Source organism: Lissotriton vulgaris, chromosome 9 (assembly GCF_964263255.1).
Source record: "Lissotriton vulgaris chromosome 9, aLisVul1.2, whole genome shotgun sequence".
In the NCBI taxonomy this organism is placed as follows: Eukaryota; Metazoa; Chordata; class Amphibia; order Caudata; family Salamandridae; genus Lissotriton; species Lissotriton vulgaris.
The window spans coordinates 965,230,302-965,248,798 of NC_141697.1; positions in this window are offsets into that span (position 1 = coordinate 965,230,302).

Consider the following 18,497-nt stretch of genomic DNA (forward strand, 5'->3'; position numbering starts at 1 on the left):
CCCCCGCAGGCGTGTGGTTTGCAGATGGGACAGGGAGAAGTTAGTTAGGTATGGGAATTCGCCACCGATCTTGTGAATTGTGTGGGGGTGAGCGAGGGCATTGGCCGTAATGACGGAGGAATTTTGTTATGGATATCAGATGAGAGCTTGGCTGGTAAAGTGCCATCCAAAGCTAGCAATCACAAAGCTGCGAGTCACGGCTGCAGGATGGTAATGCTTCCTTTGCAGCTTACCTCCGCCACAGCTCACCTCGGAGTGAGCGCGTGCCCTTGCGCCTCTGTTGCCGGTCTTGAGCTCGAGGGTCGGCTCTGCCCGGGGCTGGCTCGGCCATTTCGGGTCCGGCCCCCCGAGTTGTAGGTGGCCTAGGACCCTGGGCGCAGACACTACAGGCAGCGACGGGTGGCCTTCGATATCTGGGTGTGTTTCTAACTGATCTGGGCGGTGTCTCCTGGTCGCGTAATGTCGTGCCAGTGTGGGAACGTGTACGCTCGGACATGTCCACCTGGTCCCGCAGGCCTTTTAACGTATATGGCCGCTCAGCCATTTTCAAGATGGTGGCCCTCCCGCGCCCGTTGTACCAGCTACAAAACCACCCATATCCCGTTTCCCCGCAGTGGTTCAGACAGGTCAACTCGACACTTAGTCAGTTTCTTTGGTCCGGGGGAGTGGCGAGAGTGGCGCTGCGCACATGTTTCCTCTCCACATACTGTGGCGGCCTGGCGATGTCGGATATCCAGTCCTATTACCAGGCCTCCCATCTTCTGATCTTAAATGAGTGGTGGTATGGGGACCAAAGCGATCCAGCCTATGCCCTGGAGAGGCACCTGATGGACCCAGACACGTTACATACCATACTCTACTCAGCGCCTAGGCGGCGAAGCCTCCCAGTGGTCACGCAGACGGTATATCGTGTATGGCGGGATGCCATTCGCCGTATGGGGTGGTGGAACAAACTCACAAGGGAGAGTCCTCTTTGGCGAAATGGGCTCTTGCCCTCATTGGCGTCCCTCCCGGGGTTTAGGGACTGGGATGCAATTGGAATATCGGCCCTCGGACACGTTGTCAGGGGCACTGCCCTAAAGTCGTTCCAGGAACTACGTGAGGAATATGATATGCCCCAGACCCAGTTTTTTAAGTACCTACAACTTAGACACGCCATCACACCCACCCTGAGGAGCTAGGACTCCTTACCGGAATTCAGCCCACTGGAGGCCAAGGTATTCATGGGGGAGCTGGACAGTAAAAAAAATTCCACTATATATCAAACACTGGTGACGCATTGCTCGACCTCCCTAGATGGTCTACGAGATAAATGGGAAAGGGATGTTGGTCCAATTGAGGAGGAGGACTGGAGGGAAGCACTTGAGGCCCCAAGAGGAGCTGCCACCGTGGTACGTCTACGGTTCATTCACTTTAAGTACCTTCACAGGGCTTATTACACGAGGGAAAGGTTGTGGAGGGCGGGCCTGATTGGATCCCCAGATTGCTTGAGATGTGGCAGAGAAGTAGGCACCTTTCTCCATACTGTATGGGCATGTGCTGGGCTGCAGAGGTTTTGGTCTGGTGTGTGGGACTGCCTGTATGAGGTTCTGGGTTGGGAGCTCCCCCGCTCACCTCAACTGGGTCTTCTTCATGTTATGGAACAGGTAGGGGGAAACATTTATAAAAGACATCTGCTATTGCTGGGCCTTATTGTGGCCAAGAGGGACATTGCCCGTGCCTGGAAGGATCCTAGGGCCCCTCTGGTGGGAGTGTGGAAAAGGGGATTGGACTTCTACATGGGCCTGGAACGCCCGATCTTTGCAGCTAGGGGCTGCCCCCGGAAACATTATAAAATCTGGAAGCGATGGGCGGATTATCGTGGACTGTGGCTGGAGCCGCCGCCACCTGATCGGCCTGTGGAGGAACTCTTGGATGCTGGGCCCGGCCGTAAGACACACACACAATACGCCTCTTCTTGTCTCTGTACTTGAATGTTGTTTCGACGCTGTGCTAGGGGTGGGGGGGGTTCTGGGCTGGGGATGTGGGAGGGTGGAGGAAGGGGGAGATTTGGTTGCATTTCTTTTTCTTGAACTGTTGACCGTATTGCTTTACTGTGATTGCTATTATGATGCTCACAACTCCTCCGATTCCCGGGGTGCTGTGCTTGTTATGCAATTTGTCAACACCAAAATAAAAATCTGTTCTGAAAAAAAAATAAGACATAGTCCGCATATTTAACGGAACTATTAATAATTATAAGACTATATCGTAAAGCTCGCAGTAAATATTGTAAGCTGAGCAGTTATGTATGTAAAAATCTTATAGTGGAAATTTTTCCCCTGTTCTAAAATGCCAAAATATTGAGACGTGACCTTCAACCCCTGCTGGCACATTCTTAAACTGCGAGAACGCCCGGGACGTCAACTCTGAAGGAGGAAGAGACCACGCTGGGTGCGAGGAGACCGTTCCACACATTTCAGGTGAGTTAAATAGGAATAATAGACTGCTTAGAGGAAACCTTTTTTTTATATAGGCGCGCAACCTTTTAGGAGAGTACCTTAAAATTGTAGTAAAGATATTTTATGCCCATACAGTAAGCAGTTTAGACGATGTATCTCTGTCCCTACCTGAACAGTACGTTGCCTTTCCCCCATGCGATAACATATAAGCAGTTTTGGGGCAAGGAATCTAAGACTCCTAAGCAATGTCATTTATAAAAAGATTGAAATACACTTACAATATCGAAAGAATACAGTTAGAGGGTCAAAAGGATTGATTCTTATCTAAAATATCTATGCCCGTATTGTTGTGGGTAATTCCCTTTTGTATACTAAGTAAGGGCTAAGATTAGGTTCTCATTTGAGGCGGACAATAATCTCCATAAGCATTAGTGTTAAAATGAAGTTCGGGGCTCATGTTTAACTCGATCTTACCCGAATAGGTTGTATGAAGAACTCACAACCTGCAGATAAAAAATAAAAAAATAAACATTTTTGTTAGCATTGGTAGGTAAACTTATGTGTCACTGCTAGATATTTCTGTAGGGTCTAAACGAGGGATGGAGGATGAAATGAATTAATGCTCTGGTCCTAATAATCGTTTACGATTATAATATATATATCGTCATTTCAGGGGTTGAGCTTTAGAAGATTTAACGGTATGGCTCTTACAATCTCTTACAGATTTATAAGAAGAATCCCATTGTGGATGACAACAGGCCAATTCGTTATTCCCTCGCGAAGCGCCTACAGACTAATTTAACGGTCTTGTATGAGACTTTTCCCAGGCAAGTCGCCGTGGAGTTTTGTTATAGATAAATATGTCATTGGTTATCTTTTAAGAGACAGCTCATGTGGATGTTTCAATTTTATTTGTTCACAGTGGTCTACTATATAAAACGGTGGCACCCAGAGAAGGTCCTTTATATTTAAGTTCCTTCACTTAAGGGTATTTATATAATTCTCCACCATTGTTGATATTGGAGTAAATGGCAAGTGTTGAATTAAGACTATCCTAAATGTTGATTTTTTTAACGATTCGCAGCTATTAACCCTGGACACATATATATATAATTCGGGAAATTTTATCCCTGTTTTATCTTGTCAACATTTATCAAAATTGAAAACCGATACCAGATTTAGCCTTCTAGCTAAGATAGGTATGTCATACTTTGGGTTTATTAGAATTGGTTCAGGATGTACTGATCCTTTAGTGAATAATATGGTTATCACTATACACTGAATTGAAATTATTTTCTGAGAAATTTGATACACTATATTTGTATGTGGTCTTTTTCTATTATGAGACGATTCTCCTCTCAATATATAAGACATAGGAGTACACACGATATTTTATGTTACTCTATGATAACATAGGTACTTAAAGGTGTAAGTCCCGGGGAGTAGGGAACAGGGCATGTATAAATGGTTTTAAATATATGGTTTTAATAAAGGAAAGGGAATGTAGCTAAAGTAGAAGGTGGTCGCCAACAACCTGTATGAATAATAACATCAGAAATTGTCTTTTGTACTAGCTCTTATGGACTTTATTGTGTTTTTCAACTGTATTTACCCTGTCCTCATTGTTTCAATAGTAGGGTTCCTCGCTTTTTGTTTTTCTAATTTATATACCTTATAGCCATGTATCTATGATAACCCGGACCAGTCGAACGTTGAAAAAATGGTCAATATTGATGAAATTTTAACATTTAATCTTTTGACTTTAAATGGCGGTTGGATGTGAATTATTACTTTTTCAACTAAAATAAGTGTGTTTAAAGTCATTTCTGTGCCTGAAATTGGTCAAAATTGAAGATTTTGAGTAAGCAAAACTCTGTAAAAATGGCAATTTTGGTCACTGTGAGGGTTTAAAAAGTGGTTATTCAACATGAGGCCCGATCCAAATGACATTTTGAATCATTTTTGGTAGAGTCTAAAAAATCAATTTTCTGATGAAAAACGATGACCCCGGAACAGTCGAACGTTGAAAAAATGGTCAATATTGATGAAATTTTAACATTTAGGGCCCGATGTAGGTGCCCTAATACCGGTCGGAAACGGCCAAATTCGGCCGTTTCCGACCGGTATTATGGTTTTTAGATGTAGGGCATGCATTTACAGAATCGGTATTTTACCGATTCTGTATATACCAATTCGGTAAAATTACCGAATCGGTAAATACAGACTCGGTAAAATACCGATTCTGTAAATGCAGATGTAGCTGGCACATGTCAGAGTGCCACAGGGCTTTAAGAATCGGTATTTTACCACCCAATCCAATTGGGTGGTAAAATACCGAATCCAGGTGTGCATGCACACCTGTGCCATGTGACACACAGACATGCCCTTAGGGCATGTTTGTGTGCCACATGGCACACAAGCCTGTAATTGGGGTGCTAGAGGGTGTCAAAGTGACACCCCCTGCACCCTTGCAAGAATAGGTAATTACCGAATCGGTAAATACCGATTCGGTATTCCACATTGATTGCTATGGGCTTCAAGGCCCATAGGAATCAATGGGGGATACCGATTCAGTATTTACAGAATCGGTAAATACCGAATCTTACAGATTCGGTATTTACCGAACCAGAATTACCTACATTTCCCCCCCTCTAATTTACCACTTCTTAAATACCGAATCGGTATGATTCGGTATTTTAGAAGTGCTAAATTAGATTTACCTACATCGGGCCCTTAATCTTTTGACTTTAAATTTATTAATTTTCAACTAAAATAAGTGTGTTTAAAGTCATTTCGATGCCTGAAATTGGTCAAAATTGAAGCTTTTGAGTAAGCAAAACTCTGTAAAAATGGCAATTTTGGTCACTGTGAGGGTTTAAAAAGTGGTTATTCAACATGGGGCCTGATCCAAAAAACATTTCGAATCATTTTTGGTAGAGTCCAAAAAATCAATTTTCTGATGAAAAACGATGATACTATCATACTATCATTGATCAGCATTGAACCTTATGTTATTTACTTTGTATTTATGTAACTAAAACACTTACCTTGTAAAGCGCTCTGATACCCGCATGGGTCTGGTTCACTCTATATAAAACTTTCAAACAAATAAATAAATCCTGCCCATACCGTGCATTGTTAGTATTATTGAACAACCACCTGTACCCACCCTAACCAGGTAGCCCCATTGTCACCTGCCCAGATAATATTTTTCAAATTTTCCTTAAAGTTTAACCCGTTGGCCGACAGGAGCACTACCTGGCTGGTGCTGCGAAAGACAGTTGGCCGACGCAGCCCCACCCATTTTTTGAACGTTCCGCACTGGTGCGGAACGTTCGAAGCAGCTATGGAGTTAAATGTAAATAAACACAATCTGACTCCTCATAATTGTTTTAGGTGTGCTAGCGCCCTGATGCCTGATCTGTGAGTTGAACTCCGGACTGCGGTTGACCCAAGATCCCCCTGGAGAAAGGCATCTAGGGTTGATGTGTGGAACCTGGTCAAACCCTGCTGCTCATTTCTGGTCTAGTGCAGACATTTCCTAGCACCAATATACCAGGTCTGTTGGACAACATCTGCTCACACACCAATTCGATGTATGCAAGTGTTCATTAACAAAAGAAAAATCAATTTGTAGAACACAGAATTGGGTGATCACAGGATCCCCTAGCACACAAATGATCATAAATAAGGCTCCCTGTTTTCCTTTTTTACTGATGTTTACAGATATATACAGACAAAAAAACATTTGTTTTCTTGTCTGTATTTATTTTTAAATGAGTGATTCTAAGTACACTTTGCCATGACTGCCAGGTCAATAACTGTGTGGAAAGATAGGTAAGGGGGGTGTCTAAAAAGAAAGTTATTTTAGTAAAGAGTTTTAAACAGCAGTAGCCATCCACATGGCTGATACTGAAATGTGCATATTTTCATATAAGTGCATTGATTTATCTTCTGCTGATGTTCATATCACTGAAACCTGGCAGGCATTCAAGCATGACTCCATATTATTGGTTAAATACATGTGGAAATATACCAGTTTCAGCCTTACTTTTTCACAAAACCCATAATAAATATGGATAAATACAAATAAAGTTGACAAAAAATAAATATGGATAAATACAGATGGAAATGACAAAAAAAGAAATACCATAAAACCAGGAGCCAATACATACCATAAAACCAGGAGCCCTAATCCAAAAGTAATTCAAGACAGAGACAAAGTACAAACCTAGGTTTAAATACATAGGTCTTCCATTGAGTTCATGGGATAGCATCTGGAGTCATGGGGATGTGTATAAACAAACGAGCTTCAAACTGATACCGAAATGTAAACTTTCTCAAATGCAATGTGGGGCATGAATGCATGACTTCCCATTTCAGAGAAAGGCACAATTTGGAATCTGAGCAAAAAAAAAGTAGTTGCAGCATTTACGTTCTGACAGTATTTCGCATTTCATGAGATTTGAGGACCCTGCTCTACAGCTCTCACTCGACTTTTGTCTTGACAGTGTGAAATCTCAATTAAGGCAGTCATTCTTTATTTTCTATTGACTATGCGGGCTGACCGACTCGTCCCCGAAGGGGACTCTCATAAGAGGGCGGCCCCCTTATTGCCACACGATGGCACACCGAGCAGCCCAGTGTTCTTAAACCCCTTTAGGATCCCGCTCGTCACTTCCGTCCGGGGCGGGGAGAGGTATATATTCCTCCCCCGCCCACCTGGCGGCCTCTTTGTCCCTTCACCCTGTACTCACGGTGAGTGCGAATCAACCCACCCCCCCTCTGCTCGCTCTCCCCCCTTTTGGGGGTCGTAGCTGGGCTGGGCGGCCTGCTTAGGTGCGGGCCTCTGTTGGGGGGGTGAACTTTTGCGCACTCCATGCAGGTTCCCGGGGGTCGCCTTTGTTGACCCGGTCCTAGGAGCTCAGAGGGCACGGGGTTGGGGAAGAAAGGAAAGAGCACTTGGGCATCCCCTGTCGGCCCTCACGGTGCGGGAGGCTGCAGAGAGGCACCGGTGGGGAGGGGCCCGTTTGGTTGGCCCATGTCTTGTGTCCCCGGCTCACCAGAGGGGAGAACCCAGCGCCCACATGGCCCAGCTCATCTGGGGGGCACAGGCCATGCGGGGATCGGGCCGAGCTGCCCAGCTATCACGGGCTGAGCGGGTGTAATGTTGTAAGAATCCACCCCCTCCCCCGCAGGCGTGTGGTTTGCAGATGGGACAGGGAGAAGTTAGTTAGGTATGGGAATTCGCCACCGATCAGGTGAATTGTGTGAGGGTGAGCGAGGGCATTGGCCGTAATGACGGAGGAATTTTGTTATGGATATCGGATGAGAGCTTGGCTGGTAAAGTGCCATCCAAAGCTAGCAATCACAAAGCTGCGAGTCACGGCTGCAGGATGGTAATGCTTCCTTTGCAGCTTACCTCCGCCACAGCTCACCTCGGAGTGAGCGCGTGCCCTTGCGCCTCTGTTGCCGGTCTTGAGCTCGAGGGTCGGCTCTGCCCGGGGCCGGCTCGGCCATTTCGGGTCCGGCCCCCCGAGTTGTAGGTGTCCGTTTTCAAATATGGCGGCTTCGCGCGTGGTGCGCGTCTATTTAAAAGGGCGGTCATGCACAGAGATGCCCCCCTCGGGGTCGCGTTGGGACAATGGCGCCTCCCTCGGCCCACACTTGGGGAGCCTGGTTTCAGGGTCATCCTTTCTTTGTAGTCCCTGGAACTTTTTAACCCTGAATATACAGCGAGTAGAGCATGAGATGCGCAGGCACACCGAGGCACTTCGAGCCTGCGGAGTCAGGGAAATCATCTCGGCTCACATGAGAGCAATATTATCATAGCTGGGGTGGGACTTCTCCCAGAACCCCCCTTGTTGCATTCATCCCAATTTTGCCTTCTTGCCTGTTTTCGTGACTAGCAAGTTCGTTTCCCCATCTGCGAACTGTTGTTTGTGGCAGGTTTCGTGTCCGGTGGAGGATGTTTTTAAGCAATACGTTTTGCCCGCTTGTGCCTGGGCGCGTCTAATATTAGCCGGGCCCCTCACCCTTTTCGTAGTGTCTCTGACAATTTCGAGGACGAGGTGCAGATGGTGCCCATGGTGGCTTCGTCCAGGGAGTATGGGCTGGACTGGCGCACAGAGTGCCAGTTCCTGCGCAAATCGTCTCCACCTCTCCCCTCGCAATGCGCCTTTCAACGGGGGAAGTGGCAAGTTTCAGCGGTCGCCGGATAGGGCACGTGACATCCGCTACGTGGTGCTACCCCCGTCGTGCGCACAAGCATTCTCGCTGGCAGCAGAGGTGAACTTACTAGTTAGAGGGGTTTCGGTTTATGCTGCCTAGTACGCGGTAGAGTTCAACTTTAAGTAACTCCAACTGTGCCCTCCAAGCCGAGGGGAACTGTTCGTTTTATTTTGTGTAGCACAGGGTGTCACCTTTGTTTGCAACTGCAGTCTGGATATCGTTTAAATTTTGTTTTATTTGGTGGTAGCACATGGTGTCACATTTGATGGCAACTGCAGCCTGTTTGATGAATGTCGACATGTCAAGCTGTTATCCTGCAGAATTTCTCGCTGTTGGTCAGTTGGTTAAGGCATTAATGCTACTTGTCTAAGGTGCGCTTGGCTAACATTTGTGTACTTGCAGGAGGTGTCAGTGATACCAGTGACGCTCTGGAGGATTGGGCTCTCACACGCAGAAATCGCTCGCAGAAATCTGCTTAGACAAAATCCCTTCCAACACACCGTGCAGAGTAAACTTTCATAATTGTCTCTTAACACGTCGCCCCGTTTGGGCACTCGTAGGACACAGGCGGCTAATACCAAGCACCCTATCCACGTATATATATCGTGTTGTGCAACTTGGGACACTATTATTTACTCACTACGTGGGGACGCCGGGACACTCCTTTGGAGTAGCTGAGCGCTATATAAGACCAACTTAACATAGCATAACGTTCTTCCCGGTTTGAAAAACTGCCTAATATCTACCCACTTGTATACCTGAATAACCACTACTCAATACTGTCTCAGGCAGAACAATTACTAGTGTGCCTAATGAAGTGCCCTCCACTGCTTGTGACCCACTGCAGTTCGTTTTAGGCTGTTGTTATAACCTGCCCATATCTGGACCCTACAAGTAAACACAGCCAAATCAATCACAGGCCCTCCTGCTACGACACAACCCTCTCTGGCCACAAACGTGCCAAAAAGTGTCCAATATATTCTGGGCACCAGAAATTAGAACAAAACTATAAATCCAAAGGCAAGTCACTAATGATCTTGACTTACTCCGTGCCTGTTGTATTGGTCCTCTCTGAAAGCCAGGCAGTGCAACTTAGAGACAATTGAAGGACGGTGCCGTGCACCAGAAACAACAACCCTGACCAATGAGCACCCTTGAACTTGATGCTGAAAATAGCAGTGGCGGGCCATCGCCACACTACCAAAAGTCCAGCTTTGACTTTTCTCCTTTGTGGCGTTAAAACCTTTACCAATTTGATAACTGTGCACCCCACAACTAACTAGGCTGGGAAAACTGTAAGGGCCCCTCCCCCTAGTGCAACACAGGAGAGATGCTGTAACAGAAAGATATAAGCAGTGTATACTTTCTGCAAGTTATTCTGGGCAACAGAAAATAAAACAAACCGTTCAATACACTGCAATTTAAACAAATAACGGCTTTGTTGTATCAGCCAAAACCAGCATTGGAGTCATATCCGAAAGGACAAAATGTGGACTGGAAAGGAGGATGTATATGGGAAGCTCCTGCAGGCCCCAAGGTCAGAACATTTTAGTGTGTCAGAATGTAATTCCGCATAGTAGGTGAAAGGGGTTTCGACATAGTTGATTGAAAAAACTATTTTAATAGCTGCTTAAGGCAAATCTACTAGCTGTACTTAGTAACGTAATTCGCTCCCACAAGTCCTATTAAGTGGATGCATACACCTAACCTGCTAGTAACATATGCTTGAGACAATTTGCCACTTGATAGGCATGTAAATACCCATTAGTACCTGTCAACAGGGACATACCCCATATTATTATAGTGCGATAAGCTTTTATCCTGCCATCGTTGTGAGGCTCCCTGGTGCATCCGGGCGAAAAGCAATACATTTTTTGCTATCCAGGAAACTGTAACTAAAATGCATGTTTCGAGTAACAAAAGTGTGTTTGCTGGGTCTTTTTAAGGCACGGTAAAGTAAGTTTGTGTTTTTCCCCCTGCCACATTCAAATTTATGTTGCAATGAAAGTCTAAAGTGGTGCTACATGAATGAAATAGTCGTCCTGTAGTCACAATGTACCAATGCCGATAAGGCCAGAGGCAGGCAGGACAGTCCAATATTATGCCAGAGCTTCCTGGACACTGTGCACCTCCCAATATTTTCGTACTTCCCTCGAGTCCACAGGCAGCCCCCCGGGTACCCCTTAAAACACTTGTGTCACTTGTAGTTATCCAAAGACAAGGGTTTCTAAACCTACAGGGAATACTTGCGCTCTGCTTTGTTGCTGACTGCCTGTCTGGCTGCTCCTGTTACAGATTGTGGTGCTATAGGGGAGGGGGGACCCTCTTAACCCCTCCGAAAAAGGTGTTGGTTTACAACACTTTGAACAAATAAATGACCAAATCCCACGCACACACCCAATTGAATTCAAAACACTAAGTAGTGAGATTTAACAGATCACATATAACAGTCTTTAAGGAATGATATCCACTTCTTCTTGTTAGAGCATTAATTTCATTTTATTGCTCAAGTTGTACCACGCCAGCCGACACGTGTTTCATCAGAGTACAAGTCACTCTGACTCTTCAGGGCTTACTCTTTGTGATGGCGTGTGTTGTGGTTCCGCTTAACCAGTGATAATTCCAACCCGGTAAGGGTATCTTTGACTTTATAATGGAGGTGTAAAAGTCTCCTGCACCTTAAAGAAAAAACAATGTTGATCGAGTTGGAACGCCCAATCTTATTTTTAAACGGTAGTCGGGCACATCTGTGTTCTAAAAATTCCACACTATTGTGAATTTTGCCGATATTAAAGTCCACAATATCCCTGCTAATAGTAGCTGACAAAGTATTGGATCCTGTTCGGTTTACGCAGGACCTTTCGTTTTTTCTGCCGCGAGTCCGGCGTCTCAGTCTGATGGCGATTTCAACAGTGGCCACTTGTCCTGTGCACACTGCGGGCGAAGGAGAGCAAACTAGGCTGGGGGGAGGGGTTATGAAGGGACCGCATGACTAAAAATCTCTGGCTAATTACCGTTCCTAGCCGTGCACCCGAAAATCACCCGGTCCAATGAGCCAGACTATCTGCTGTATAAGCAGTAGTAGGCCATTGCAGCCCTTTATTGATGCTCGTGGGCAACTTAACTGCTGTGTGGTATGAACCAGAAGCTGTACGCAAAAGCCTGGGTTGGATCTGAACTATTGCATCCCTGTGACTATTTGGGCAAGTTGGAATATGTGTTTGTTTCCCTTTCCCTGCAATATTCAAATCACCGATGTTTCTCAGCAAAAGGTCAGACAATGACTAATGCGATAGTCCTCTTAGTACATCTCCTGGCCTGTAAAAAAGGACAGGCGACCGAGGATGAAGTCATGGCATATCTGAAAGGCTTAGTAAAACCTTGCCAGTATGTAAGATTATTGAAACTGCAACTCACAGTGCAATGGTTATCTTGCTATGGTTGGGAAACTCGCTGGTGCCTCCGGGCCAAATTCGTGCTATCCAGGAGGCTGCAACTAAAATGACCACTACAAGTGTCTTGCTGGAACTTAAAGAGCAGGGTAGAAAAAGTTTAAGACCCTTCCCCGCTGCATTCAGTTTCATATTGCACTCAAGGTAATAATCTGTAGCCACATGAAAGGAATAGTTGTCATGTAATCACAATGAACGCAGGTCTGACACATGCTCTCTGGCCCTGCCATGTGGCTACTAAAGAAACAGCCCTTTGAAACCAGAACCGGCGAAGGCCACCTTGCGGCGAGGAGGAGAAGCCTCATGCCGGATAAACTTGCCTTCGGCCCACTGTAGCATGTTCAAATACAAGGAACCGCTAAGACAATATAGCACCAGAACATTACATGAGGACACTTTAATTTTAGGCATGGTGAAATTAATTGATTTGCCCAGATTCACTGTATGTTTGGCGTCGTTACCGAGATTCGAACCCAAGTCCCCAGATCAAGCGCCCTAGCCGATAGGCCAACTGGCAGGCCAGTGTGTGGGCTGTTTTGTGGCTGTCCGTGGGCCTGTTATTTTTCTGTTGTGCTGGCCTTAACTGCTAACTTTTCTAAATTAAAACAAACATTGCAGCACGCACAAATCCATGCATTCTGGACATAACACATGCAGCTGTTAGTGCGGCCCTCTCTTTATCACTTACATCGCTGCCCATCTTAACTGGGCTTGAAACCATAAGCCCTGCTTGGAAACGTGACATGAAAGTGTTCATAGTGTCCATCATTTTAGCCAAATCCTCCCTAGTAGCGAGTTACCTTGGGCAGCGTGGCTGTCCTGCTGGGGGACCACCACCGGGGGAGGGGGAACCGCCACCTGTGCTATGACCTCCTTGGGGATCGTCCAAATTCTGCTACTAGGTGGCGGTAAAGGATCTTGCTGGAAATCCCTGATTGAGGGGTTGGGAACCCGCTTAGGCCTGGATGGTGCCGCATCAGCGCTGGGCTGTAGTTCTGAAGGGGGCGAATCACCAAGTTCCAGAGTCAACACGCTCGGGGGCATTCATGATGCTGTTCGCCCAAGCTAGGCCCTAACCTTTGCCATTTCGATAAAATCCGCCCATTGTGCGTCTTGGGAGGTACCCGGCAACGAGTCCTCCACTTGGGATATCTCCGGGAGAAGTGAAGGAGAGCCCTGGCTCTTCATGCTGGCTCCAGCTGACAGACGGAACGCCAATTTATCGTGTGGCAGCGTTCGAGAACGTAGTGTCTGACGTACGCATGGTGCGGGTATTCCTCTGCGAGCGAGGAAGAAGGGGAGCTAGGATGAGAAAATATATCAATAGCGGAGAACCATGGCGAAAGTATGCTCCACAGAACAGATCCTCAAACTTTTGGCTCCCCAAATGGCCGCGCGAAATCTCTTGTGCCCCATGACCCATACCTGGTCTTAAAACCTCTCAGCTCGTCCTTTCATCTGTCGGGAAGCTTGCGCCCTTGACTCAAACATGAATGACTCATTGCCCTGAAAATAAAAGACAAGTTTTAAATTACTGGCCGAGCCCTGTGTTTCGGGCCCTTGATGCCTTTTGTTCCCCCGCCGATGGCCCCGTACCCGCTCCGGCGTGTGAGAGCCCAATCCTCCGGAGCGTCACTGTTATCGCTGACACCTCCTGCAAGTACACAAATGTTAGCCAAGCGCATCTTAGACAAGTAGCATTAATGCCTCGCCTTACGCATTTGAAAACGATTATTGACATTACTAAAGAGATAAACCTTGTTTTAAGGTGATGGGATGCCGAGGGAGTCAGCCTGGTCTGCTCGCACAGGCAGGCGATTTCGGCAGAGGCCTAGCTAAGCTTGCGGCCAGGCATTGGGATTGTCCCTAGTAGTGTGAGAATATCAAGGGACAAGCATGCACCAAGAGATGGATCCTCAAGACCATGCAGGACAGACAAAAGTATCGCCTAATGGCCGGGCATCGGCAGAAGCTGCCAGCTTATTTGTGGGTTGGGGTGCAGTATTCTGAGCATGGTTTCAGAGCATAATTTGGCTATAAGGCTGGAGTGTCATGGGCCAAAAACCTCTCGACAGAGCTGCGGGGGGCATCAGGCTGTAAGGTGTCTTTGAGGGACGGGCAAGGGCATTATATGGCTGAAGTGCGTGTCTCAGCATTTGCATTAACACAAAGGGTCCCAACTGATCCACCAAAGGGCTAAAGGAAAAAAAAAAGTGACACACAATCTTGCAGTTCGACACCAGTCTGGTGTAAGTATCTAGGGTCACAGGTGGATAGCAGGGTCCGGGCAGCCGTGACCAGGCGAAGGGTCAGTAAGCAGGGTAGGTTGCGTAGGTTGACAATTCACTAAATGGTGCAGGGTCTAATGATGGGCACCGTACACTTATTCCCTCTAACCTGTTGTGACACCATTTCTAGGTGCACCAGGGATAATTTGAAAATGAACTATGGAATTGTCTGGTCAAGGTGACGAAGTAAGGCACCAGAGTAGAAGACCACACGGTGGAAATTAGCAACCATTGGGGGACAGGCAAACATCAGTGGTCGGAAATATCCCCGGCTCCTGTGGCAAGGAGCTCCGCGAGGGAGGCGATGGAGCCTGCATGCAGGAAGTTCTTCAGTGCTATGCGTAAATTCTCTGGGCAGAGGAGACTGGGTTTCACTAGACTTGGGTGCTACACGCCAATTTCACAGGGTGTTTTGAGGACGATGGGGTGCATCTGTCCAGTATGAGCATGGATCTCTCCTTGCTGGAGAGGGGTGAGGCCCTAGAAAAAGCAGGATAAAAGTCGTTATGCCGGCCTTGGAGGGGGGCCCTGGCTGCAACGGTCGCCACACCCAGGGCAGTGGCGGAGTTACAGGGCAATCCAGAGGCGGAAAGGTACTCAGGGGTACCCTCTTCAGGAGCACAAAGGGTGCTGAGGCCTAATATCCCCAGGAAGTCTGTGCGGTGGACCCTGGGGTGCGACGGCGCCCCGTCTGTCCTACGGGCGGTTGGAAACCTGTACAACCGGGGGTCGCTGGAACGCTCCGCCCCTCGTAGGGGGGGCCATGAGCAAGAGGGTGGACCGATGGTTCACCGGAAGTGGGAGTGGCTGTCCCCTTACCACAACCGCTAAGCACCGATTGGCTAAGGCCAAGATGCAAGTTTGGCCCATCAGGTGATAGGCTGCGAGGGGCGGCTTGCCTTTGGATCGCCTGTAAGATAACCCACCAAGTTGGCATATTTGTATGCTAATAAACCTGCAGCAATTTTCTCCCAACACAAAGTTGTCTTGTCTGCTTATTTATGCTATCTGTGTGTTGCTGCGGGAGGGCCGGTGAGTGGGGCCGATATTGGCACTATGCGGGCTGACCGACTCGTCATCAAAGGGACTCTCATAAGAGGGCGGCCCCCTTAGTGCCACAAGATGGCACACCGAGCAGCCCAGTGTCACGCTCGTCACTACCGGCCGGGGCGGGGAGAGGTATATATTCCTCCCCCGCCCACCTGGCGGCCTCTTTGTCCCCTCACCCTGACGCTGATTCCCTCCCTACCGCTTACCCGGCGTTTCCAGGGTGAGGGGGGAAATATTGTTCTAATCTTTTTATTTGAGTTGCAGGTGGAGTTACAGGGTGATCCAGAGGTGGAAAGGTACTCAGGGGTACCCTCTTCAGGAGCACAAAGGGTGCTGAGGCCTAATATCCCCAGGAAGTCTGTGCGGTTGACCCCTCATAGGGGGGGGCATGAGCAAGAGGGTGGATCGATGGTTCACCGGAAGTGGGAGTGGCTATCCCCTCACCACAACCGCTAAGCACCGATTGTCTAAGGCCACGATGCAAGTTTGGCCCATCAGGTGGTAGGCCAAGAGGGACGGCTTGCCTTTGGATCGCCTGTAAGATAACCCACCATGTTGGCATATTTGTATGCTAATAAACCTGCAGCAATTTTCTCCAAACACAAAGTTGTCTTGTCTGCTTATTTATGCTATCTGCATGTTGCTGCGGGAGGGCTGGTGAGTGGGGCCGATATTGGCACTATGACCACTGGCATCTCCTCCTCGCTCAATGCTGACTCACGCATGCCGGAGCGGGGAGCCCTTAACATCCTGGAACTGCATATCAAGTCAAGCACCTTAATGACAATGCTCACAGAAGGCACACACCTCGGGTAACCCCACGCTGGCCCCCCTTAAATATGAGGCCACTGTGGGCACAAACGTCTTTACTTTATATTCATTCTGGGTGCGATTGGATCAGGATATTCAATAGCCTGGTGCAGGCAGCGCAAATGGCGCACCAAATGCGTTTAACTTGGCCTTCTTAAGGCTTGCACTGTCGTTGCTCAGGAGTTATCACATAACACACATCTGCATAGTGATGAAGGCAGTGCTCGTGCCTGACCACAGGGCAGAGACTTGGCTCATGAGTGTTTAAAGGTCAGTAGGCTTTTTTTTGGGGGGGGAGGGCAGTAGGGGCAAGCGAGAAAGCCTTTGTCCCTGGGGCATTTAGGGGCTGTTCGAGGATTATGACAAATTCAGGAACCTGATTGGTTGGCTGGGGAGGTTAACGGTCAGTGGGATGGTTGCTGAGCACCATTTTGTTGAGATTACATATCTGTCACTTGGGGTAGGAGCACAGCTTTTTTTGCAGGTTAAGACAAGTTGCTGTTCAGTTATGGTGATTTTGGATTCAGTGAAGTCAACAGTAGTAGCTGAAGCACCTGTGACTGAGGAAGGCGGGCAGGGAGGACCTGTTGAAGGCAGGGTGCTGCAACAAGTGTGGGTTCCAAGACCGGGATGGCCTGGTCTGAAGGGGTGGTGGAAGCCCTTTTCACCTGTTTGCCCCCGAAAGCAAAATTTAAGAAGAGTGTGTGTGTGTGGGTGGTGGAAGGGAGATGTAGTGAAAGATAAGGGTGACGAGCCCCTTCGTAATACAGAAACCAGCTGCCCTTCACCTGCAGGATGGGCCAGAGGGGTGGAGGCAGCTAAAACAGTGGTTTTTACATTAGAGGAATCTGTTGTGAATGAGTGGTGCATGATGGACACCACAGTACCAACAGACACAATTGTGCGAAGGGCTCGTTGGCCGAGTAAGACCAGAGGGGGCTCACCAGGTGTTCAAGGGTAGGATTCCGCCTTTTTGCAGGAATAGGCTCGGGCTCGGATGAGTTTAGAACACCGGTGTTGGTTATGGCCGGCCGTGGGGTGAGGGGGCCTGCCTTCGAGCAGGAGAGCCCACTGTGATACTTCTGGGCCGCAGAAGTCACCTCACTCCTGCTCTTCTTCTTTGCTCACTGACGCTTGGAGAGCGATGGGTGATATCGATGGAGGTGCGGGGTGGACTGGGTGGGACCCCTCGTTTCAGGAAAAGGAGATGCTGTCAACTACAATGGTGCCTCAGCAGATTGAAGTGAAAGGGAAGGGCAGAGAAGAGTGCATAATGGGGCAAAATGATAAGGCACAGGGCACACAGGGCAGATGAGGAGCAGGAGAAGGTGGGATCGCCTGGGAATGAGCCAGATTAGTTTACTAAGCTAGCATTGGGGAAGGACCACCTAAGTAACTGGAAGGAGACGTGGAAGGGGTTGGGAATGGAGCGAGAGGTTAGCATAGGTAGGTGTAAACAGGCTGATGGTGGTCAGTCTAAGGGCAGGTGGGTATGGATTGGAGACACGCTAGAGGGAGAGAGGAATAGTGACCAAATATACATGCAGAATGAGTAGAGGCCACAGTAGTAACCGAGGCCTCATGGGGGACTGGGAGAGCCATGTGCAGCTTCTGGTGCAGTCAAGAAGGGAGGGCGGGGTCCCGGGTACCGTCCCGGGGATGATGGTGGTGGACTACTTCTCAGAAGCTGGGGAAAGGTTTGACACAGACTCCCCATCGACCATGAGGAAGATGTGCCACATGTAGTTTGGTGATGAGGCATGAGTGTTGGGGAGATTCCTGGTACAAGCCTTGTCGTGACTGTCAAGGGTGCGAGCCCTGTAAGCAACAAATTGGATTCTGGGGAAAGCGACAGAGAATTGGACCAGGGAGAGATTGTGGAGAGTGCCTGCAGTGAAGAGGCAATGGACAGTTGGCAGTGATGGTCAGAAGACAGGAATGCCCAGCAAGGGCCAAAAGCATGATGAAGGGTGAGGTGTTGGGGTTTTTCATGTTGCTACAGTGGATGCCTTTGTTCGGAAACAACAGACAGACATCTTGATGATGAGAGATCCTCCAGTGCGGCAGCAAGCTTTGGTGTAGGCCCCAATCATCCTGGGTGATAACTTAAGTCGCAAACAAGAAAATGCAGATCCATAGGTGTTGAGGTAGAAGATTTGACTGATGAGAAGGGAGAGAGATTGCCTAAAGGTAAGTATGTGGTAGATTGAGTGACAAAGATGAGG